This window comes from Sminthopsis crassicaudata, chromosome 3, assembly GCF_048593235.1.
Source record: "Sminthopsis crassicaudata isolate SCR6 chromosome 3, ASM4859323v1, whole genome shotgun sequence".
In the NCBI taxonomy this organism is placed as follows: domain Eukaryota; kingdom Metazoa; phylum Chordata; class Mammalia; order Dasyuromorphia; family Dasyuridae; genus Sminthopsis; species Sminthopsis crassicaudata.
Genome location: NC_133619.1, coordinates 85051597 through 85070221, shown reverse-complemented (window position 1 = coordinate 85070221; position 18625 = coordinate 85051597). Strand labels below are relative to the sequence as shown.

General features: G+C 36.6%; 1 pseudogene; it reads left to right on the top strand.

The window, feature by feature from the left end:
* LOC141561887 (E3 ubiquitin-protein ligase KCMF1-like) overlaps nucleotides 1–10827 on the top strand; it is a 76275-nt pseudogene extending 65448 nt beyond the window's left edge.
* Nucleotides 10828–18625: the final 7798 nt, after the last annotated feature.

Below are 18625 nucleotides of genomic sequence, written 5' to 3'. Positions count from 1 at the left end.
AGGACATGGCAAACCACTTCAGTTTCTTTGCCAAGAAAATCCCAAATGGGGTCCCAAAGAATTGGACACAATTGAAACAATTGAATAATAATAACAAAAATCCAAAAAGGAAAAATCTAATCAATTAGAAAATGACTATTATATGGTTACATATACATATACAGCCCTAATTGTTTGGCTTTTAAATACATATATCTTGGGAAGACATTGCAGATAATAAATCAAGAAGAAAAGAGAAAGTAGCACAGATTGTAGTTGGAAAATTGTGAGGTGCTTTTAATAAGTCCCTAATTTTACCCTGAAACCAATATCTTTAAAGTCAATATTCTTCCAGTAAAACTAAATTCCTACAAAAGACAGGATACCGCAATCTCCAACAAACTGTAGTTTCAGGTCACCTGAGAGGCAATGAAGAGACACCTGATGGGAATGATCAAGTTGCACCATCTAACCAATGAAGAACTGCAAAAGAGAATCAGGATAAAAATATTATCAATAAAGGTATGATCAATTAAAGGTATGATGGGGGTTAGCCATGTAGAAAGAATACAGGATTACCAACAGACAGTTGGCACTTCTTTGGTACCCATGCAATATGAAAAGATATAGTCCAAGGTCTCCAAAATACTATGGAAATCCCTTGGTGGTCTATGAAAACCTTAGATTGGAGCTGCACATTATGAGATTGCAATCTGCATCACATTGCATGCCCACATTGATGAGATCATAAGTCCATCAAAATAAGGGCTGACACATCTTATACACTATTCCTTTCCAATACCTTCGAAGTAAGGAAAACTTTTTCTTCTAAGAGAAATAAATAGGTCATCTCTTTACCCATGTGATAACTAAGACACCAAAAAAATGTTACTTCATTCAGATATACACAAGTCATTTATTGAGTCAAATTTATATATTTATTTAGATAGATGGATAGATAGCTATAGATTTAGCTAGCTAGCTATAGATATTGATAACAATTTAGAGATGTATATATATATATATATGTGTGTGTGTGTATATATGTCTATATCTAATATATATGTCTGTGTATATGCATAATATATATGCATATGTGCATATATGTATGTATACATGTAGTATTCATAGTTGAGAAGTATATTATCTATAAATCTGCATTTCTCAGATTAAATCAGATATTTACTCCAAACACAAGCACTATTTTAAGGATTTTAATAATCATGAAGACAATCATGCAAAAAGAATTTGTACCAAGTTTTAAAAGAATGCATTCATTGTATTTGTGTCCATACAATTAGCTCTCTTAAGTTTCTGTTCTTGAGAGACAAACATTTCCTTCCCAAGGAAAGAAGATACAAATGAGTTTATCCTCATTAAAAGCATAAGTGAAATGGATCAGGGAAAACTATAGAAATAATCTGGGAAGGTCAAAGACTGAATATTGTACTCATTTAATGGAAATATCAGGGATCATTATTATCCCCACAAGATAGCCCCAAATTTAAGTCTTTGTGCGTCACTGAAACCAAGGATCATGTCTTTTTTTGTTTCCACTAACCCAACCAACCCAATAGCTAGGGAAAAATTGAAAAAACAATTCATTTTGGAATGTGAACCACCAAGTGTTTACTTCAGCAAGCAATTATTCAGGTATGGATTATTTTTGAGGATTTCCCCAGTATCTTATTCTTCTCTTTATTCCTCTTGTTCCTTAGATATTGACTGCTTCTCTTTCCATCAATACAACTACCACAGGGTATGAAAGAAAGTTAAAATCCAAATCAGTGAACTGTGTAGCTCATTATAAGACCGATGGAGTAGGAAGTGGAAAATATTCAGTAAATGAGGCTTGGAAATGATCTGAAAACTATATTCATCTATGTGATTACAACTGCCCATTAGCAGAGATAATTGGGAGTTGGCTGTATTCTTGTGGGATTCTTTAAAAGAACCTTTACAACTGAGAGAGTCCCTGTGAGGTTAAGTCATGGCTCAGTTATGGTCTCCAAAAATTTTACATTAATGAAAGATGTAAGAGGAAGCCAGAAAAGTCTTCATCAAGTACTACTTTATTTACTTAAAATACAAAGGTTGCGAGTGATTTGAAGACGATTTGTTTTTGTGAGAGTACTTGAACTCTAGCCTCCAACATTTCTTCCAGGGACCCTCTTGAGAATCAGAATTGATGTGGGGATTGTTTTAGTTGTGTTGTTAATAATAACTGACTGAGACTGTCTGCCAAAAACATTTCACTGCAGGATTTAAAATATGCTTTCCAAGCCTACAACTAATGGGTAGCGCTCTGATGTCAATGAACATGGGGTGGCAGTTGCCAGTTCATCAGGAATGCAAAACAACCAATTGTATGAATAGGAACACTGTATTGTGCTACTTTTTTACTATCCAATTTGTGATGTGCTTCTAATTGCATCATTTATTACAAGCAAGAAATCAAAAAGAGGCAGTCTTAAAGACCTAGGACCATTTTATAAAACCGTTAGTAGGTTGAGTTGCCTTGCCCAAATCTAAGTAAGGCATCACTTACTAGGTACTCTGAACTACTAAGCATGAAGACTATATGGATTAACACCTTAATACATTGTAGAGACTTCAAATTAATTCTTAATTTCTAACACAAAAATTGACTGAATGACATGGTTTTGTAGTCCTAGAGGAAGAAAAACTGGTTTTTTATTTGTTTGTTTATTTTTAAGAGAGACAGTTCAGAATAATGGATTAAAAAGCCGGCTTTACAGTCAGGAAGGCATATTTTCAAGGTCTGACCCATGAGAGTTAGGTAGCTATAAGCAAGTTACTTAAATCAGTTTACTCTAGGTAGCCCCCTAAAAGTATAATTATGATAGATTTACTTATCTATATCTGTAGAGGGAGTCTCAAAAGAAGTTCTGATAAGATCACAGGTTCACCCCCCACCAAAAATAGATGAGTTTTTCAAAAGTAATCCATTGCAGAAGTAAGCCAAATTTGTCAGGATCCTTGCCAACAGGATTACCCATCTCAAGCTAGAAAGTCGATTGAGCCACTGATGGCTAAGTTTCTTTTGATAGATGGGAACTGCCCATCTCAAATCTCATTTTCCAAAGTCCATAAGGCTTTCTTCTGACAGCTGAACCCCTAATCTATCTGGATGATGCTGATCAATTTATAGACATGAGTGGAAGAGAAGGAATCTCTAGTACCAGGAAAATGGAGCTCGTTCTAAGCACTTGAAGACTTTTGCTGCCAAGAGACTTTGATCCATGAGAAATTCTAGGCTATAAATGTTTGTTGAATGGTGAATGAATGAATGAATGAGGTCAAATGGTAAGCCCCAAGAGTTGCCCAAAATTAAAGACCTCAAACAGGAAAAATCTATTAGAGGGAGAGTTCAGTGGGTGCTCTCCTTGGTTCTGAAACTATTTCTACTACCTGATGGTATGAAACTTTGCTGATGTTTATTTACCAGGTATGAGATCCAGCATAGCTTTTCTCTGCAATCACAATCTGGGATATCTTGATTATTTTTTAATCATGATAACTCAAGAATATCTGACCCTGGATTTTACAAACTTGTCTTTTGGTACTATTACTAGTACTGCTGGATTGCCTCCAGTTATATATGCTCAGCCAGGACTCACAAGCCAGAGCTTGAGTACAAAGCAAAGCTTACACAGTTACTGAAAAATATCAATGCTGAGATACTGATTCCATTTTGCTGGGTCTTCACCTTGTTGGGGTTGGTGGAAAGCTCTAAAATGTCTGGTTGAAAGCCATTGAAACCATTGCTCTGAAAATCACTAATAAGGGGAAGAGTGGTACAATGGAGAGAGCCAGCTTTGGAGTCACAGGACATGAATTTAAATCTTTTTTTTTTATTAATTTTATAATTACAAAATTATAATTTTTTTTGATAGTACATATGCATGAGTAATTTTTTTTCTATAACATTATCCCTTGTATTCATTTTTCCAAATTTTCCCCTCCTTCCCTCTACTCCCTCCCCTAGATGACAGGCAATCCCATACATATTACATGTGTTACAGTATAATCTAGATACTATATATGTGTGTAAATCCAATTTTCTTGTTGCATGTTAAGAATTGGATTCCGAAGGTATAAGTAACCTGGGTAGATAGACAGTAATGCTAACAGTTTACATTCAATTCCCAGTGTTCCTTCTCTGGGTGTAGTTGTTTCTGTCCATCATTGATCAACTGGAAGTGAGTTGGATCTTCTTTATGTTGAAGATATCCACTTCCATAAGAATACATCTTCATACAGTATTGTTGTTGAAGTGTATAGTGATCTTCTGGTTCTGCTCATTTCACTCAGCATCAGTTCATGCAAATCTCTCCAAACCTCTCTGTATTCCTCCTGCTGGTCATTTCTTACAGAGCAATAATATTCCATAACATTCATATACTATAATTTACCCAACCATTCTCCAATTGATGGGCATCCATTCATTTTCCAGTTTCTAGCCACTACAAAAAGGGTTGCCACAAACATTTGGGTGCATACAGGTCCCTTTCCCAAACTCTTTAGTATTTCTTTGGGATATAAACCCAGCACTGCTGGATCAAAGGGTATGCACAGTTTGATAACTTTTGGGGCATAGTTCCAGATTGCTCTCCTGAATGGCTGGATTCTTTCACAACTCCACCAACAATGTATCAGTGTCCCAGTTTTCCCACATCCCCTCCAACATTCATCATTATTTGTTCCTGTCATCTTAGCCAATCTGACAGGTGCGTAGTGGTATCTCCGAGTTGTCTTAATTTGCATTTCTCTGATCAGTAGTGATTTGGAACACTCTTTCATATGAGTGGATATAGTTCATGAATTTAAATCTTGTCATTGACCCATTGATATTCCAGTTTCTTTTATAAAAAAAGGTTTACACTAGATCCTGGAGCCCCTTCCGGTTCTAGATCTATGATCTTATACCTAAACAGTAGTGGCAGAGCCAGCTAGCTAAGAAAGCTGGACCTGGACTCAGGAAGAGTTGAGTTTGAATTGATCTTAGACATTTACTGTTTGTTTGATCATGGGGAAATTAATCCCTATCACACATTCCTCATCTGTAAAATGGGAATAATAGCATTTATCTCTGAGGGTTACTATGTGAATAAAATGAGATCATATTTGTAAATTGTTTTGCCAACCTTAAAGAAGCGATTGTCCCAACATGAAGGTATTCACTGTGATGCATGTTTACAAAAAAAATTTCAAGGTTGAAGAAACAAGTGTTTAATTTGCAATGATTATGATTTTTGCACCTCTTATTAAGAAATCAGTGTGACAAGGACAAGGAGTACAACGGACCATCTGATGCACTACATACTAACAAGGGTAGATTTTGATTTGTATTATGTTGAAGAAGCTTTCTCAACAGATCTGATACAGAGTTTTACTTGTCCCTGTTGTGGAAAAATGGGTTATACATAAATATCCCTTCAAGAACATGTTAGTTCTGAACATGCAGAAAAATCAACAGAAGTGATTTGTCCAATCTGTACAGCATTACCTGGAAGAGATTATAAACACAATGACTTTGTAGCTCATCTCATACATGAACACAGATTCCCTAGAGATGTAGATGAATTGAGTGGTGTTTCACCCTGGCTTGGGCTTTAGAAAGTCCTCAGACAGTAGATCAAACATGCATTTTACTAGTAGTACTACTAAGGGGCATTCTTTGCAGAGTTCATATTCTCCAAGCAACAGGGAATCCTGTTGAAGCAATAAGAATCCTATTGCTGAGCTTTTATCTCAGTTATCAGGAGTGAGACTTTCTGCAGGATGACAGTTCAATTTATCTGGCCCTTCAAATTCCTAGTCACTCACAACTGCTGCAACTAGAACAACATCATTCACAGGCAGCACAGCAACAGCTGGAGACAGCCTGAAATGTAACCTGGCACACTAATATAGCAGTGTCACCAATGCAATTATATAATTGACAACAACCAACATGTCAAATAGGGAAAACAATCAACTAACTATTCAGAAATCTCCATTTCTTTTTTACAAGATTGATATCCCAAGATGTCAGAAACAGCATCAGTCAATGTCAAGTGAGCAGACAGATCATAACTTGTTTGTCCAAGACTTTCTTGTTTTGTTTTATTTGTTTATTTTTTTGGTTGAGGCAATTGGGGTTAAGTGACTTGCCCAGAGACACATAGCTAGTAAGTGTTAAGTATTTGAGACCCAATTTGAACTCGGATCCTCCTGACTTTAAAATCAGTCCTCTATCCACTGTGCCATCTAGCTTCCCCTTGTTCAAGACCTTCCATTGTCCATTTTGATGTATGAAGGAAGTTCCTAATTAGATGAGGATGAAGAGAAAAGGATGTAGGTAATTGCATATTTTAATGCTATGGGCTGTGGAGCTATTGTGCTTTTAGATGTTGCTTTAGAAAATCTAAATTTAAAAGAGTAATAAAGGAAATGAGTCTCTATTACTTCCTCTTTGATGATATCCCAATTCACAAACAATATCCTTTGGGTAGTATTTGTCAATGAAAGTGGACAGCAACCATCTGCAAAGAAGTGGGAATAGTGAGTACCTTTTAAAATTCTTCCTTGAGGCCAGGCTAGGGCATTATCATTTCACAATATTCTATGTGAATTGTCTTATGGGTCTTTTCCATTTGCATTGTTCTAGTCATTTTATATATTGTCTTCCTTGTTCTCCCATTATACTTTGCATCCATTCATATATAAATCTTCTTTTGCTCCAGAAATTTAAAATAAAATAAACATATAGCAAAACAAAAATAGTGATACCAGATGTCCATTCAATCCTAGAAAAGCCTCTAACTTACATTTCCAATGGTTACAAATCTGAAGGCCATAAAAGTTATCTTTGAATTTCTTCTAAGAACAGCAAAATCTACCAGTAACATTTCCACTGATTTTAATTTGTAAACTGGTTTCCACAGAAATGACATCTTGTTTATATACTCTTTGCAGTTTGTTTCAGAGAGGCAATAAAATTCAATAAAAATCTAATATAGCGAAAATGCAGAAATTGAGAATAATGACTTGCACATGGATAGAATGGGGCTGGTTATTTTCCACTCTAAAAAGTAAACACGATTAGAGGGGAAGACCATTTGAAAACAACAATATATATAATTAGTGAGAACAATGCAGAGCACTAGTTGGCCAACAGCTTCCACAGAATTAGACACAGTGTTGGGACCGCTGATGTAGCATTTGTGGTTTGCCTCAATAGCATAAATGTGGCAAGAAATCAGATGGAATTTTTCTCACTTGTCAGAGCTATAGAAAAGAAGAGGAGGTCTCCCTGACTCTGGACACTGTTGTGACAGACTTGTCCAAACTTCTTAAGTTACAGTTACTCAGGGTCAGAGCCAAACTCTAGCTGCTTCCATTTCGGTTGACTTGCCACATTCCACCTCCCTGAGAGGAGGTCTTAGAGATCCCTTATGACCTGTCAGGGTCAGAATCATGGGAGAGAACAAATTCAGGGTCATGAATAGAGATTAAGGAACAGCAGGAAACAATGGAAAGAGTGTGGATTTGAAACAGAGGATCTAGGTTTGGAACCTGACTCTGCTATGTGATCTTGGAAAGGTTACTTAATATATTGGGCCTCAGTTTCTTCATTTCTTAAAAAAGGGGGAGGAGATTGGACTAGATCAGTGACGTTAAACAATAGAAATGGAACCACTAAACCAAACATGAGGATCCCCACCTATGGACTTGGAAAATGATGTGTCAATATTATCTATATTCTATATTTATTTTATTAATAATAAAATTTGTTAAATATTTCCCAACTACATTTTAATCTGAGCTACACTCAAAGGTGTCACTACTGCAAGGCAGCTGTGTATGTTGATACTTCTGGACCAAATATCCTTCAGGATGCTTTCCATTCCTCGGTTACATGATTTATTCTATGATTCTCTAAGGACTCAATTTTATTACTCAATTGTTGTGACTAGGGCATCATGTTAGGTGGAAAAGGAAATGGAAAGTTTAGATGAGACATGGTCCCTGCCTTCATGGAGTTCATATTCCAATAGTATCTGTCTAAATAGATTCATAGATAATTATAATATGATAGAAAATGCATCAAAGATGTGAAAACTAACCTTTGATGCTCAAGTTGATTGGGGGAAGAAGGAAGAATCATTATCAACTAGTAAGAAAAGGAGAGAGTTTATAGCATTTGAACTGAACCTTAAAGGATGGATTGGAACTTAGCAGGTGAAAAGAGGGAGTGAGAGCCTCCCAGGGAAAGTGAACAATATGAACAAAGTCACAGAGACTCAAGTCACAGATTTAGTTTGGAGGCAAGTCAACAAGCATTTATTAAGCACCTACTATGTGCAAGCAAAAAAGTAAGACTTTAAGGCTTTCATTTTAATGGGGAGGAAGACAACACTCAGAAGGAAGCTGAAAGGGGAAGGGGGCCACAGAGCAGGAAGATAGTGGTCAAGCTGGGAAGAGCAGAGCCAGAAAGTAATGAAAGTTGGTTGGTCTTTTTGCCTCCCCAAAATAGAGGCCTTGAAAAGAACAGAGCAATGACAGAAGGAGACTGGCAATGGTAAAAGGTGAATCGGTCTCAGGTAGTTAGGGAAGTTCTAGTGAGGGACAGAAACTAAGCCATAGAGGCAAAATCTGGAAAACTGAGGGGTGTGTGTGTGTGTGTGTGTGTGTGTGTGTGTGTGTGTGTGTACTCTTCTCTTCTTTGACTAATTCAGATAAAAATTCTGTTTAAACCTTGCTGGTCCTTCCTAACCTCTCCTTATTTGTATAGACTTCTATTTGTGCATCCTCATGCAAGATAATTTCTTCCCCATTTCTCTCCCTTCCCCATTTCTCCTCGTATATTCCTCCTCCTTTCACTTTCCATTCTTAAGATCATCAAGACCACTATTAGGCTTTGTTTAATTAAACTCCCATTATGTCCTATTGAGGATAGAGTTCAGAGAGGCTCTCTATATTAGAATGCAATTTATCACTGTTTAAGTTCTTTATAGTTCATTTATTTTTATCTTTTTATGTTTCATTTAATTCCTGTTTGAACTTCAAAGGCTCTACACAGATTTAGCCTTTTCACAAATTATTGGAAGTTTTCTATTTCATTAAAAATCCATTTTCCTCTTATAGGATTAAACTCAGTTTTGCCCAGTAAACTATTCTTGGCTGTAAGTCCATATTCTTTGCCTACTGAAATATTAAATTCCAAGCTTTTACCCCTTCACAATAGATTGCTCCATCATGTATGATTCAGACTATGGCTCCTCAACACTTGATTCTTCCACTCTGGTTGTTGCAGTACTTATTTTTTCATAGGCTAAAAGATCTGGATTGTTACTAGAATGTTCCTGAGACTTCTTGTTTTGGAATTTTTTCAGTAGGCAACCAGTATATTATTTTTTTAGATTTTGTCCTCTCATTCTAAAAGACCTGGAATGTTTTCCTTTAAGATTTATCGAAATATGATATCTAGGCTCTTTTTTTCTTTTCTTTTTTTTTTTTTTTTTGGTCATGACATTTAGATAGTCCAGTGATTCTCCTTGATCTGTGTTCCAAGTCAGTGTTTGCTGTGAGATACCTTAAATTTTTTTTTCCTCTCTCTTTTTTTAGTCTTTTGATTTTATTTTTAGTATTTCTTGTTGAGTAGTGATTGGGTTCTATTTGATTCATTCTTATTTTCAGAGAATTTGGGAAAAGTTTTCTACCTCTTGTGCCAATCTATTCTAATAGCTTTTCAATCCTTACTTTCATAGTTATGTATTTTCCAATTTTTTCTTTACTGTTCTTATTTCATTTATCAAAAATAATTTTAAACTTTTAAAAACTCTTGCTTCATCTTTTTTAGGAATTCTAGTTGAATTTATGCCCACCCTGTTTTCCTTGAAAGAAACTTTGCTTGTAAAATAACTGTTTGGACATGTATACATAGATTGTATTTTAACATATGTAACATGTATTGGTCAACCTGCCATCTAGGGGGGGGGGAAGGAGGAGAAAAAATTGGAACAAAAGGTTTGGCAATTGTCAGTGCTGTAAAATTACCCATGCATATATCTTGTAATAAAAAGCTATAATAATAATAATAATAATAATAATAATAATAATAATAATAATAAAAAGAAACTTTGCTTGTAGATATTTTGGAGCCATTCTCTCCTGGGTTTGCGTTTTGATTGTCCATATTACGGTTTTTTTTTTTTTTTTTTTATGGTGGGATTATTTCTCTGTTTGATCATTCTCCCTGACTACTTCATGACTTCTGATAATGTACAAGCTGTGCTTTGTACACTTCTGGAGGGAAGGTCTGGACTGCATCTTTGCTGTTTTCTTGGGAATGTTAAACATTGTGGGATTTTAGGCCCTCAGGGACAGCTCAGGTTGGAGATCTACAAGCTTTTAGTGCTCTCAAAGTGGTCTGATCTAGGATATAAAGTCTGAACACTGCTCTCCTGCTCTGAACTTTACAAATTCCTGATGTGAGTTTGGGTCTGAGCAGCAGTTGGCTGCTGTTGGACTCAGCCACTGTCAGCCACCTGGGAAGCCCTTCTGGTCCAGTGTGACAGAGCCTCTGCTCTGGTCTGGGATTCCTGCCATGGTTATTTCTCAGAAAGCCTCAGGCTGGGCTTAAAGTTGGAAACAGAGATCCTGCCTTGCTCCTGGACTCTGAGCCACACAGCTGCTGCTTTTCCTGGAACTGTTCATCTCTTGGTACACCTCCTAGGGCCTGCTTCCACCCCCTACCTCTGCACACCATTCCTGGGCACATACCTTCCTCAGTCTATCCTGGATCTGTTAACCAGAAGTGAACAGTCAATCTGCCCTTGAGCACCTGTTCCCACCACAGTGTCCCCTTATGGGTCTGGTGTCTAGCTTCTCTCTTGTTCTAGAAATCTCTGCATGGATATACTTCTAGCCAGACCTTGCTCATGAAGAACAACAACTAAACAATCAAACAACAGTCAGGTACAGCCTCACTGGTCTCATCCTATCAGACTATTTCACCTTCTGGCTAATATTGTCCCAAGTACAGAAAGTGTAGTCTATAGTAGGAGTATTATATTCTTTATATATTACATATATTATGTCATATATATGCTATCTATTATATTCTTTATATATTTGCATGCTATTTAATATATATTATTAATATTCTTAAGAATATTCTTTACATATTCTTTAGTTCCCCAGGGTCCTATCATCATTTACCATTACTACCAAACTCCAAGGTTAAACTCTAGCAAAGGAATTATAATCATAATCCTAAACAGCAAATCCTACTCTTGAGCACCTTTTGTAAACAGAGAGAATTATTCTAAGTGCTAAGGATAAAAAAATTCATGTAAAATGGTGCCAGCCCTTTAGGAAGAAGCAGAGCCAGGCTTCAAAGTTTTGGTCTAAATTCTAAGCTCTTTTTACAATATAGTACTGAATCTAGAAAAGGATCCCTAACATCATTGAAGGCTGCTGCCATTGAGGAAGGCTTTTCGGAATCAGAATCACTCAGAATCAGAGAACGACAGAGCAGAAAAGGACCTCAGTGGACATCTATTTTTTTATAGTTTTTTATTTACAAGATATATGCATGGGTAATTTTTCAGCATTGACACTTGCAAAACCTTTTGTTTCAACTTCCCCCCCCCCTTCCCCCAGATGGCAGGTTGACCAATGCATGTTAAATATGTTAAAGTATAAGTTAACTATAATATATGTATACAAGTGGACATCTATCTTGAAAAAGGATTTCCTTTCTAATTTGGCTGAGAAGTCATCTAGCTGGTGCTTAAGAGAAATTAAGGGAATCCCACAATCTCTTGAGACAGCACTGTTTACTTTTGAATAGTTCTGTAGTTGCTAAAAAGATTTCCCCTATATCAAGCCCAATTTTTCCCCCTTTATTTTTGCAACTTGCATTGTTCCTAGTTCCTACCCTTCTTCTATTTATGGAAAACATGGAGGTTGAATTGAACCTGAAGAAAGAATAAGATGCAGATAAGTAGAGAAGTCCAAGAAATATATTCTAAGTACAGAAATAATGTGTTCAGAGAATAAGGAACAGAACAACTGGTTCCAGGCCTTGTCAAGGGGCGGGGAAAATGAGATAGAATTGGAAAAGTATTTCTTTATGGACCCAAGGTCATTAGATTGTTTATAAAAATTCAGTGAGAGAAACTTTGCTCAAAGATAATGCTGGAAGGTAGGAGAAATGGCTGAATCAATTTAGCAGCTGAGATAAAATCTGATGGTCTTTTCTAAATCTTCCTCCCTTTCACTCTATCTCCTGCATTTGACATTATTGACTATCCTCTCCTCACAGATACTCCTTTCTGGATTTCTGTGACACTTTCCTACTTTTTCTAGTACATTAAAGAGTTTAGGCAAGAAAATCCCCTTCATATTTCTCTACCTGTGATGCTTCCCCCCAATTCTTCTCTCATTGTCCTGACAGTAGGGGTAGTGACTAATCAGAGGAAGACCTTCAGGATGTCCAGCAGATCCACTATTGAAGAGTTATTTTAAAACACACAGATAAATACACTGTGTATGCATTTGTGTGTGTGTGTGTGTGTGTGTGTGTGTGTGTGTACAAATTGTATAGGATGTCAATGTGCTGTAATCTGCACTAGTTGAAAGTCTATTGGTCCTCTAATAATAGGGGTCTTCAAGGGCCCAAGGCTCTACTAAGCTAGAATTATAAAAAGAGTCAGACTTGAGCAGCATGGGTCTTGGTTTCTGGGCTTACATTATCATGGTTTGATTGTGGAAAACTGGACTCATCATGATACTGAAATTCATTGCATCAGCAACCCAACATAAATTTCAAAATGCTTCCTTTTTGCAATTTGGAAAGTCTTGATTGTCAGTAATTAAATTGTATTAAAGTATATAACCATTCCATTAAGTTTAACAAGACTCCCAAATGGGACCAAAACTAGTTTGGAGTAAGATGTGTTACTGAAAGGAAGCAAAGGTTAGCATTCATGATTACAAAGGCAAGATAAGGGAAATAATTAACTAAACTAACTGGATCTGAAACCAAGAGAATATACCATGGGACATTTTCCATGCAATTACCTTTTGTTCATTTAGGAAAAATTACAAAGAGACCATTTAGGCGATGTAAAGCCAGGAACTGCATAAATGAAACACTGTGATCTTCAGTATCACTATTTATGGAATTGGATATGTGTGGGATGGGGTGCTTGACCCTTTTACACCAAACTGACAACTAGGAGGCATCTCCAGATGCCTTTTATTTTCCAGAAAACTTTTATTCAGTTCTTGCAAGAAATGGTCTAAGCAGGTCAACTGGACAGTTCAGCATGCTATGTACACATGGCAGAGAATGGATTATATAGCAGAAAAGATTCAAGTACATACCCCTGTTCTGTTAACTTTTAAATTCTTTGGATGGATGGAAAAGGAGTGACCATTGACTAATGGTCAACAACACTATCTACTTCCTCTGGGTCATGTGACTTCCTGTAGCTTACACCTAGGGGTTGACCTTTTCTTCCCTACAATCCTCAGAGAATAGGGATCATGTGATTTTCTGAAATTTAGGTCTTAAGTGTGACCTAGCCTGAGAAATCTTCACCTGTTTTATTCAGTCAATTGGAAGACTCCCTCCATTCCTCTCTCCTTTCTTCTCTTCCTTCCTTCTTCCCTCCCTCCTTCGCTCTTTCCTTCCTCCCTTTCTCCCTTCCTTCCTTCCTTCCTTCCTTCCTTCCTTCCTTCCTTCCTTCCTTCCTTCCTTCCTTCCTTCCTTCCTTCCTTCCTTCCTTCCTTCCTTCCTTCCTTCCTTCCTTCCTTCCTTCCTTCCTTCCTTCCTTCCTTCCTTCCTTCCTTCCTTCCTTCCTTCCTTCCCCCCTCCCTCCCTTCCTTTCTCTCTCTCTTTCTTTCTTTCTTTTCTTTGTGGATAGAGAGTAACATTGCATAGTAAGTAGTATATTTGCACAAGTTGGAACTCAAGAAATGCTGTAGTTTCGCTAAAAACAATCATCAAGATGCTAATCAACCAAACATTACTGGATTTAATACTAGAAGGGGATGTCTGTGTGTGTATAGATATAGAAAGGGACACTGAGTCACAGAAATATTTAAATGGCCCTTAAAAAGTAGCCAAATAGTACCTAAAGCTCAGGTCTCTAACACTCACTATGTTCATCAGGTTTGCTTACTTAATTGATACTATTTGAGCTAAGGAGACTCTGCAACACAAGATTGTTGAGAAGAATGTATTTTGTAAATTATAAAATGCCATAGAAATGTGAGATATTATTGTTTTACTTAGGTAGATTCCTTGGGACATGAATACTCTCCACACTTTTAAAATGACAGATTGCCAGAAGAAACAGTGGGATACTAAATGAAGAGTAAAAGAGTTAGGCTACAGGGCTTTTTCTACAAAACAATCCCTTTTTGCCTGAGAAATTTTTACGCATCCCCAAGTATATAGGCATATAAAATAGGTTTATAAATCAAACATTTATTTTTAATAAATCATAATTTCATGACTTTCACATTCAGTTACAAGACCCCATATGTGGTCAAAACCCACAGTTTAAGAAGCTTTGGTTTAGAGGATTTGAAACCTCAACAGGTTTTTTTTTAGTTCTTCCTCTATCATATCCTGACAATTTATACCAGAGGGATTTTTCAGAGTTGCAAGGGAGATGAAAACGTCATCTCTTGAAACAGATACTTGGAAACCCTTCATTCCAGGATGAAGCTGCCTTGGAATCCATCCGAAATGTGGAGATTTTCCTCTTTCATCCTTCAAAGAAACAGTTTGACTGCTGTGTTTTATTTCAAGTTTTATAGACTTCTCGAATACTCAGATACATAAATTACCTCAGACATGAAACTATGATAAAGGTGGGGAAACTTCAAAATGAAACAAAATTCAGCATATCTGTTCTTTCCATCAGGGTCTTTTGGAGAAAGTTAGAAAATTACCAAGGGTGAAGTTACCCAATAAAAACACCTGGAAAGGTCATCTGAATGTACCCTTCCAACCAGTTGACAACTCCAAAAGTACCTGCCCATTTTTCCACACTTCATGGTCAGTCAGATCAGTAATCCTTTTTTATTTGCCATAGCCCATGATGTTAAAAGCCAGTGGTTGAAAAGAGCATGCAACAACATGCCCACTCCTATCCCCACCTTATTTTCTGTTTGTAAAATCCAAATCAGTATTGATAGATTACTCCCTTGCCAACCTTAAACATTGAGGCTGGGGGTGGGTTGTTCTGGAGCTGAAGAAATATAGCATTCTTGCCCTAGAGTAGCTCCTTAATGTGAAAAACTGAAATGCAAATTCAGACATGAAAAAAGAAAGTCCCTAAGGAAAATAGAATGAAAAGGTGAATAAGAGGGGATTTTTAAAAAACATTCTAGTCAAATGTAACTTCCACATCAGGCTGGTGTTAAGAATGGGTGGAGTATCAAAGCAACTCAATTCTCAGGATGCAAAATCTTGAATACATGAGAACATACAAGAAACACCTGTCCCTAACTCACACAATGTGAAAATTTCCTTTCTGAGGAATGTAAAACTTTCCTATTGTCTGCTGGGTACTCAATGAGTCAAACCTGAATCATTTTGAATACATTAGCAAAAAGGGGGAAACCAACCAGTCTTGCTTGTCACTGATAACAAATTGGAGTTAATGCCAACAAGGAATCATGATGATGGATCCAAATCTTACAAATTCATGGAATGTTAAAGCTAGAAGGATCATTAAAGAACATCTGGCTCATTGTATTTTTGAAGGAATAATTGTGTTTTTTGTATTTTAAGAACAATTTATGATAAGCTTATATTTAAATATTAAAATCAAATCAACATATTTATGAATTATTCAATTAAAGAAAGACTTCTATGCCCTAGAGACGGGATATAAAGACAAAAATGAAAGATATCCCTACCTTCAAGGAACTTAACATAAGTAAATATAAAATAATTTTGGTGTATTAACTACTTGATTAGGAAAGGTCTTGTCTAAAAAGTGCACTTGGTCTGAGACTAGAGTTGAAGTAGTGATTCCAAAATAAACAAGATGACTTTGAAATCTGTGCATTCATTCAATGAATATTTGTTAATCAGCCCACTGTGTGCAAAGCACAATACCAAGCACGAAGAATATAAAAACAAAAACCATGAAATTTCTGACCTCAAGAAATTTATACCCGCCTTGATAGAAACAAGATATACATAGGAAAATAAGGAAATATAGAAGTAGATGAAAAGTAATTTCTTCAAGGGAAACGAATGCCTTGAAATCAAATGTGGATGTTCCTCAAGATTCTGTTCCAGATTCACTTCTCTATATTTTTTTCTCTTTGAAACCTCATCAGCTCATTTAGATCACAGATTTAGATTGTATCTATGCAGATGACTCTCCTATCTATCTACTCATCCTTAGTCTCTCCCCTAAGCTTCAGACCCATATCATCAATTATCTGATGGATATTTTGAACTGGATGTCCCAGAGACATCTCAAATTCATCCAAAACTAATCTAATTATTCCTCTTCTTAAATTTGGCCCCCTTCCAAACAACTAACTCTATTTCTGTGGAAGACATCACCATTGCTTCAGATTTATATTCTCATCATTCTCCTTAAATCCCAACTCTCCATCACTCCACATACCCATATTGCTATTTTTACCTTCCTAACATCTCTTTTCTTGCACTCACACAATTGCCTCAGGTCAAGCCATCATGGCCTTTTACCTAGATTATTCTAACAGCTTCCTAATTAGTGTCTCTGTCTTAAATCTCTTTTACCGGTCCAGATCATTCTATGTATTGCTTGCAAAATAATTTTCCTTAAGTGATTCTTCTACCCAATTAATTCCATTGGCTTCTTCTTGCCTCTAGGCTAAAATGAAATATAAACTCTTCTGTTTAGCTTGTACAGTCCTACATAGTCTATCTCCCAACTATCTTTCCATTCTCACTGGATGTTACAAGAGTAATAACCTTTAGCACATTGTGATATGACAATTCATCTTCTGTCTCTTCACTCTTGGATGAGCCATTTCCCATGCCCCAGTATTCTCTCCTTCCTTACCTGAACTTCTAAGAGACTCTCCCTTCCATTAAGATGCAACTCAGACACTATCTTGTATATGAAATCTCTCTTGCTTCTCCTCATGTTAAGTGCCCTTTTTCCTAAACTACTTGTATTTAATTTCTTTACATTTATTAACATTATATTCACGCTACATGTGTTGTTGTATGGTCATTTCAATCATACTCAACTCTCATGACCCAGAGGTTTTCTTGGAAAAGATACTAGAGTGGTTTGCCATTTCCTTTTCCAGCTCACTTTACAGATGGGGAAACTGAGGTAAACAGAATTAAGTGACTTGCCCAGGGTCTCACAGTAAATGCCTGAAGCCTAATTTGAACTCAGGTTTTCCTGATTCTAGGCCTACTGAGCCACCTAGCCACACCATTGCATATATTTTTACTTATATATTACTAATTTCACTTGCAGAATATGAGCTCCTCACTTGTAGAGATTATTTTTAAATTCTTTGCACTTGTATCCCTAAGTTTTAGCAGAGTATCTGGTACCTAATACTTGATTTTTAAATGTAATTAATTGATTCATTGAAATGAAGAGAAATGGATCACGATTTCTCTTCACCTGGTCTCCCACACTCTGTATGTGTTAAAGCATCAGGGACCTAACATGTTGATTCACTTGCACAGCGATGTTGAAAAAGTGAAGTGGCTTTTAGATTGATGAGGGCAACTTGGTTACATAGTACAGTCAAGAAGAGCTCCTGGGGAGCATTTCAGCATTCACAGATGGTGTCCACTTGGCAGAATCTCTTTCTACACCATTGTTGCAAGAAGCTGTCCTGGTCTGGTTTTCCAATAATGTAAGCTGTATGGTGGAAATGGAAAACCAGGTCAAAAAAATAAAAATAAAAAACCCTTTTCAGACAGTCAGGATATGCTGGATCACAGATTAATATAAAAAGAAGCACCACAATGCTATCTTTTCTTAGATCAACTCAAATATGTCCTTTGACCAACCCCCACTTCCATCTAAGCTCTAACTAATTGTTTTTCACTAATGTACATGATTAATAGCAGTGCCTGTTTTTGCAATTAAAGGCCTCTCTCAGAGGAAGGTGACTATCAGGCTTCTGCGGGGCAATGACCAGTTAAAGCTTCAAGAAAGCAGATTGCTCATACATGGAAGGAATATTAACTCCTTTAAGGTGGACAGACTGAACTCTTTCATGGGATAGTCCTATGGTTTCTGAGAATAAATAAATGAATCTGGAAGGGGAATCTGGAAGGGGAAGACCCTCAGAGTTTCTCCCCAAAGCAGAAATGATTGCTATTTAATCCAATTTCAGTCAATCAAGACCCAAATAATGACCAAATGGGCTTGGCCTGGGATCTAGACATAGTCAATTAGAATCAGATTGGTTTTCGTTTAAGACTTGGTCCTTGAGAAAGAAATCTAGCTAGTAAACCCTAAGATATCTTGGGAGGGTTCAGAGGTGCAAAAAAGAAAAAATGCTTTTAAGAGCATCTGTAGGTAAAAGGGTGTGATACTCTATGTGGACAGAGGAGAGGAAGGAGGAAAGGAAGGAA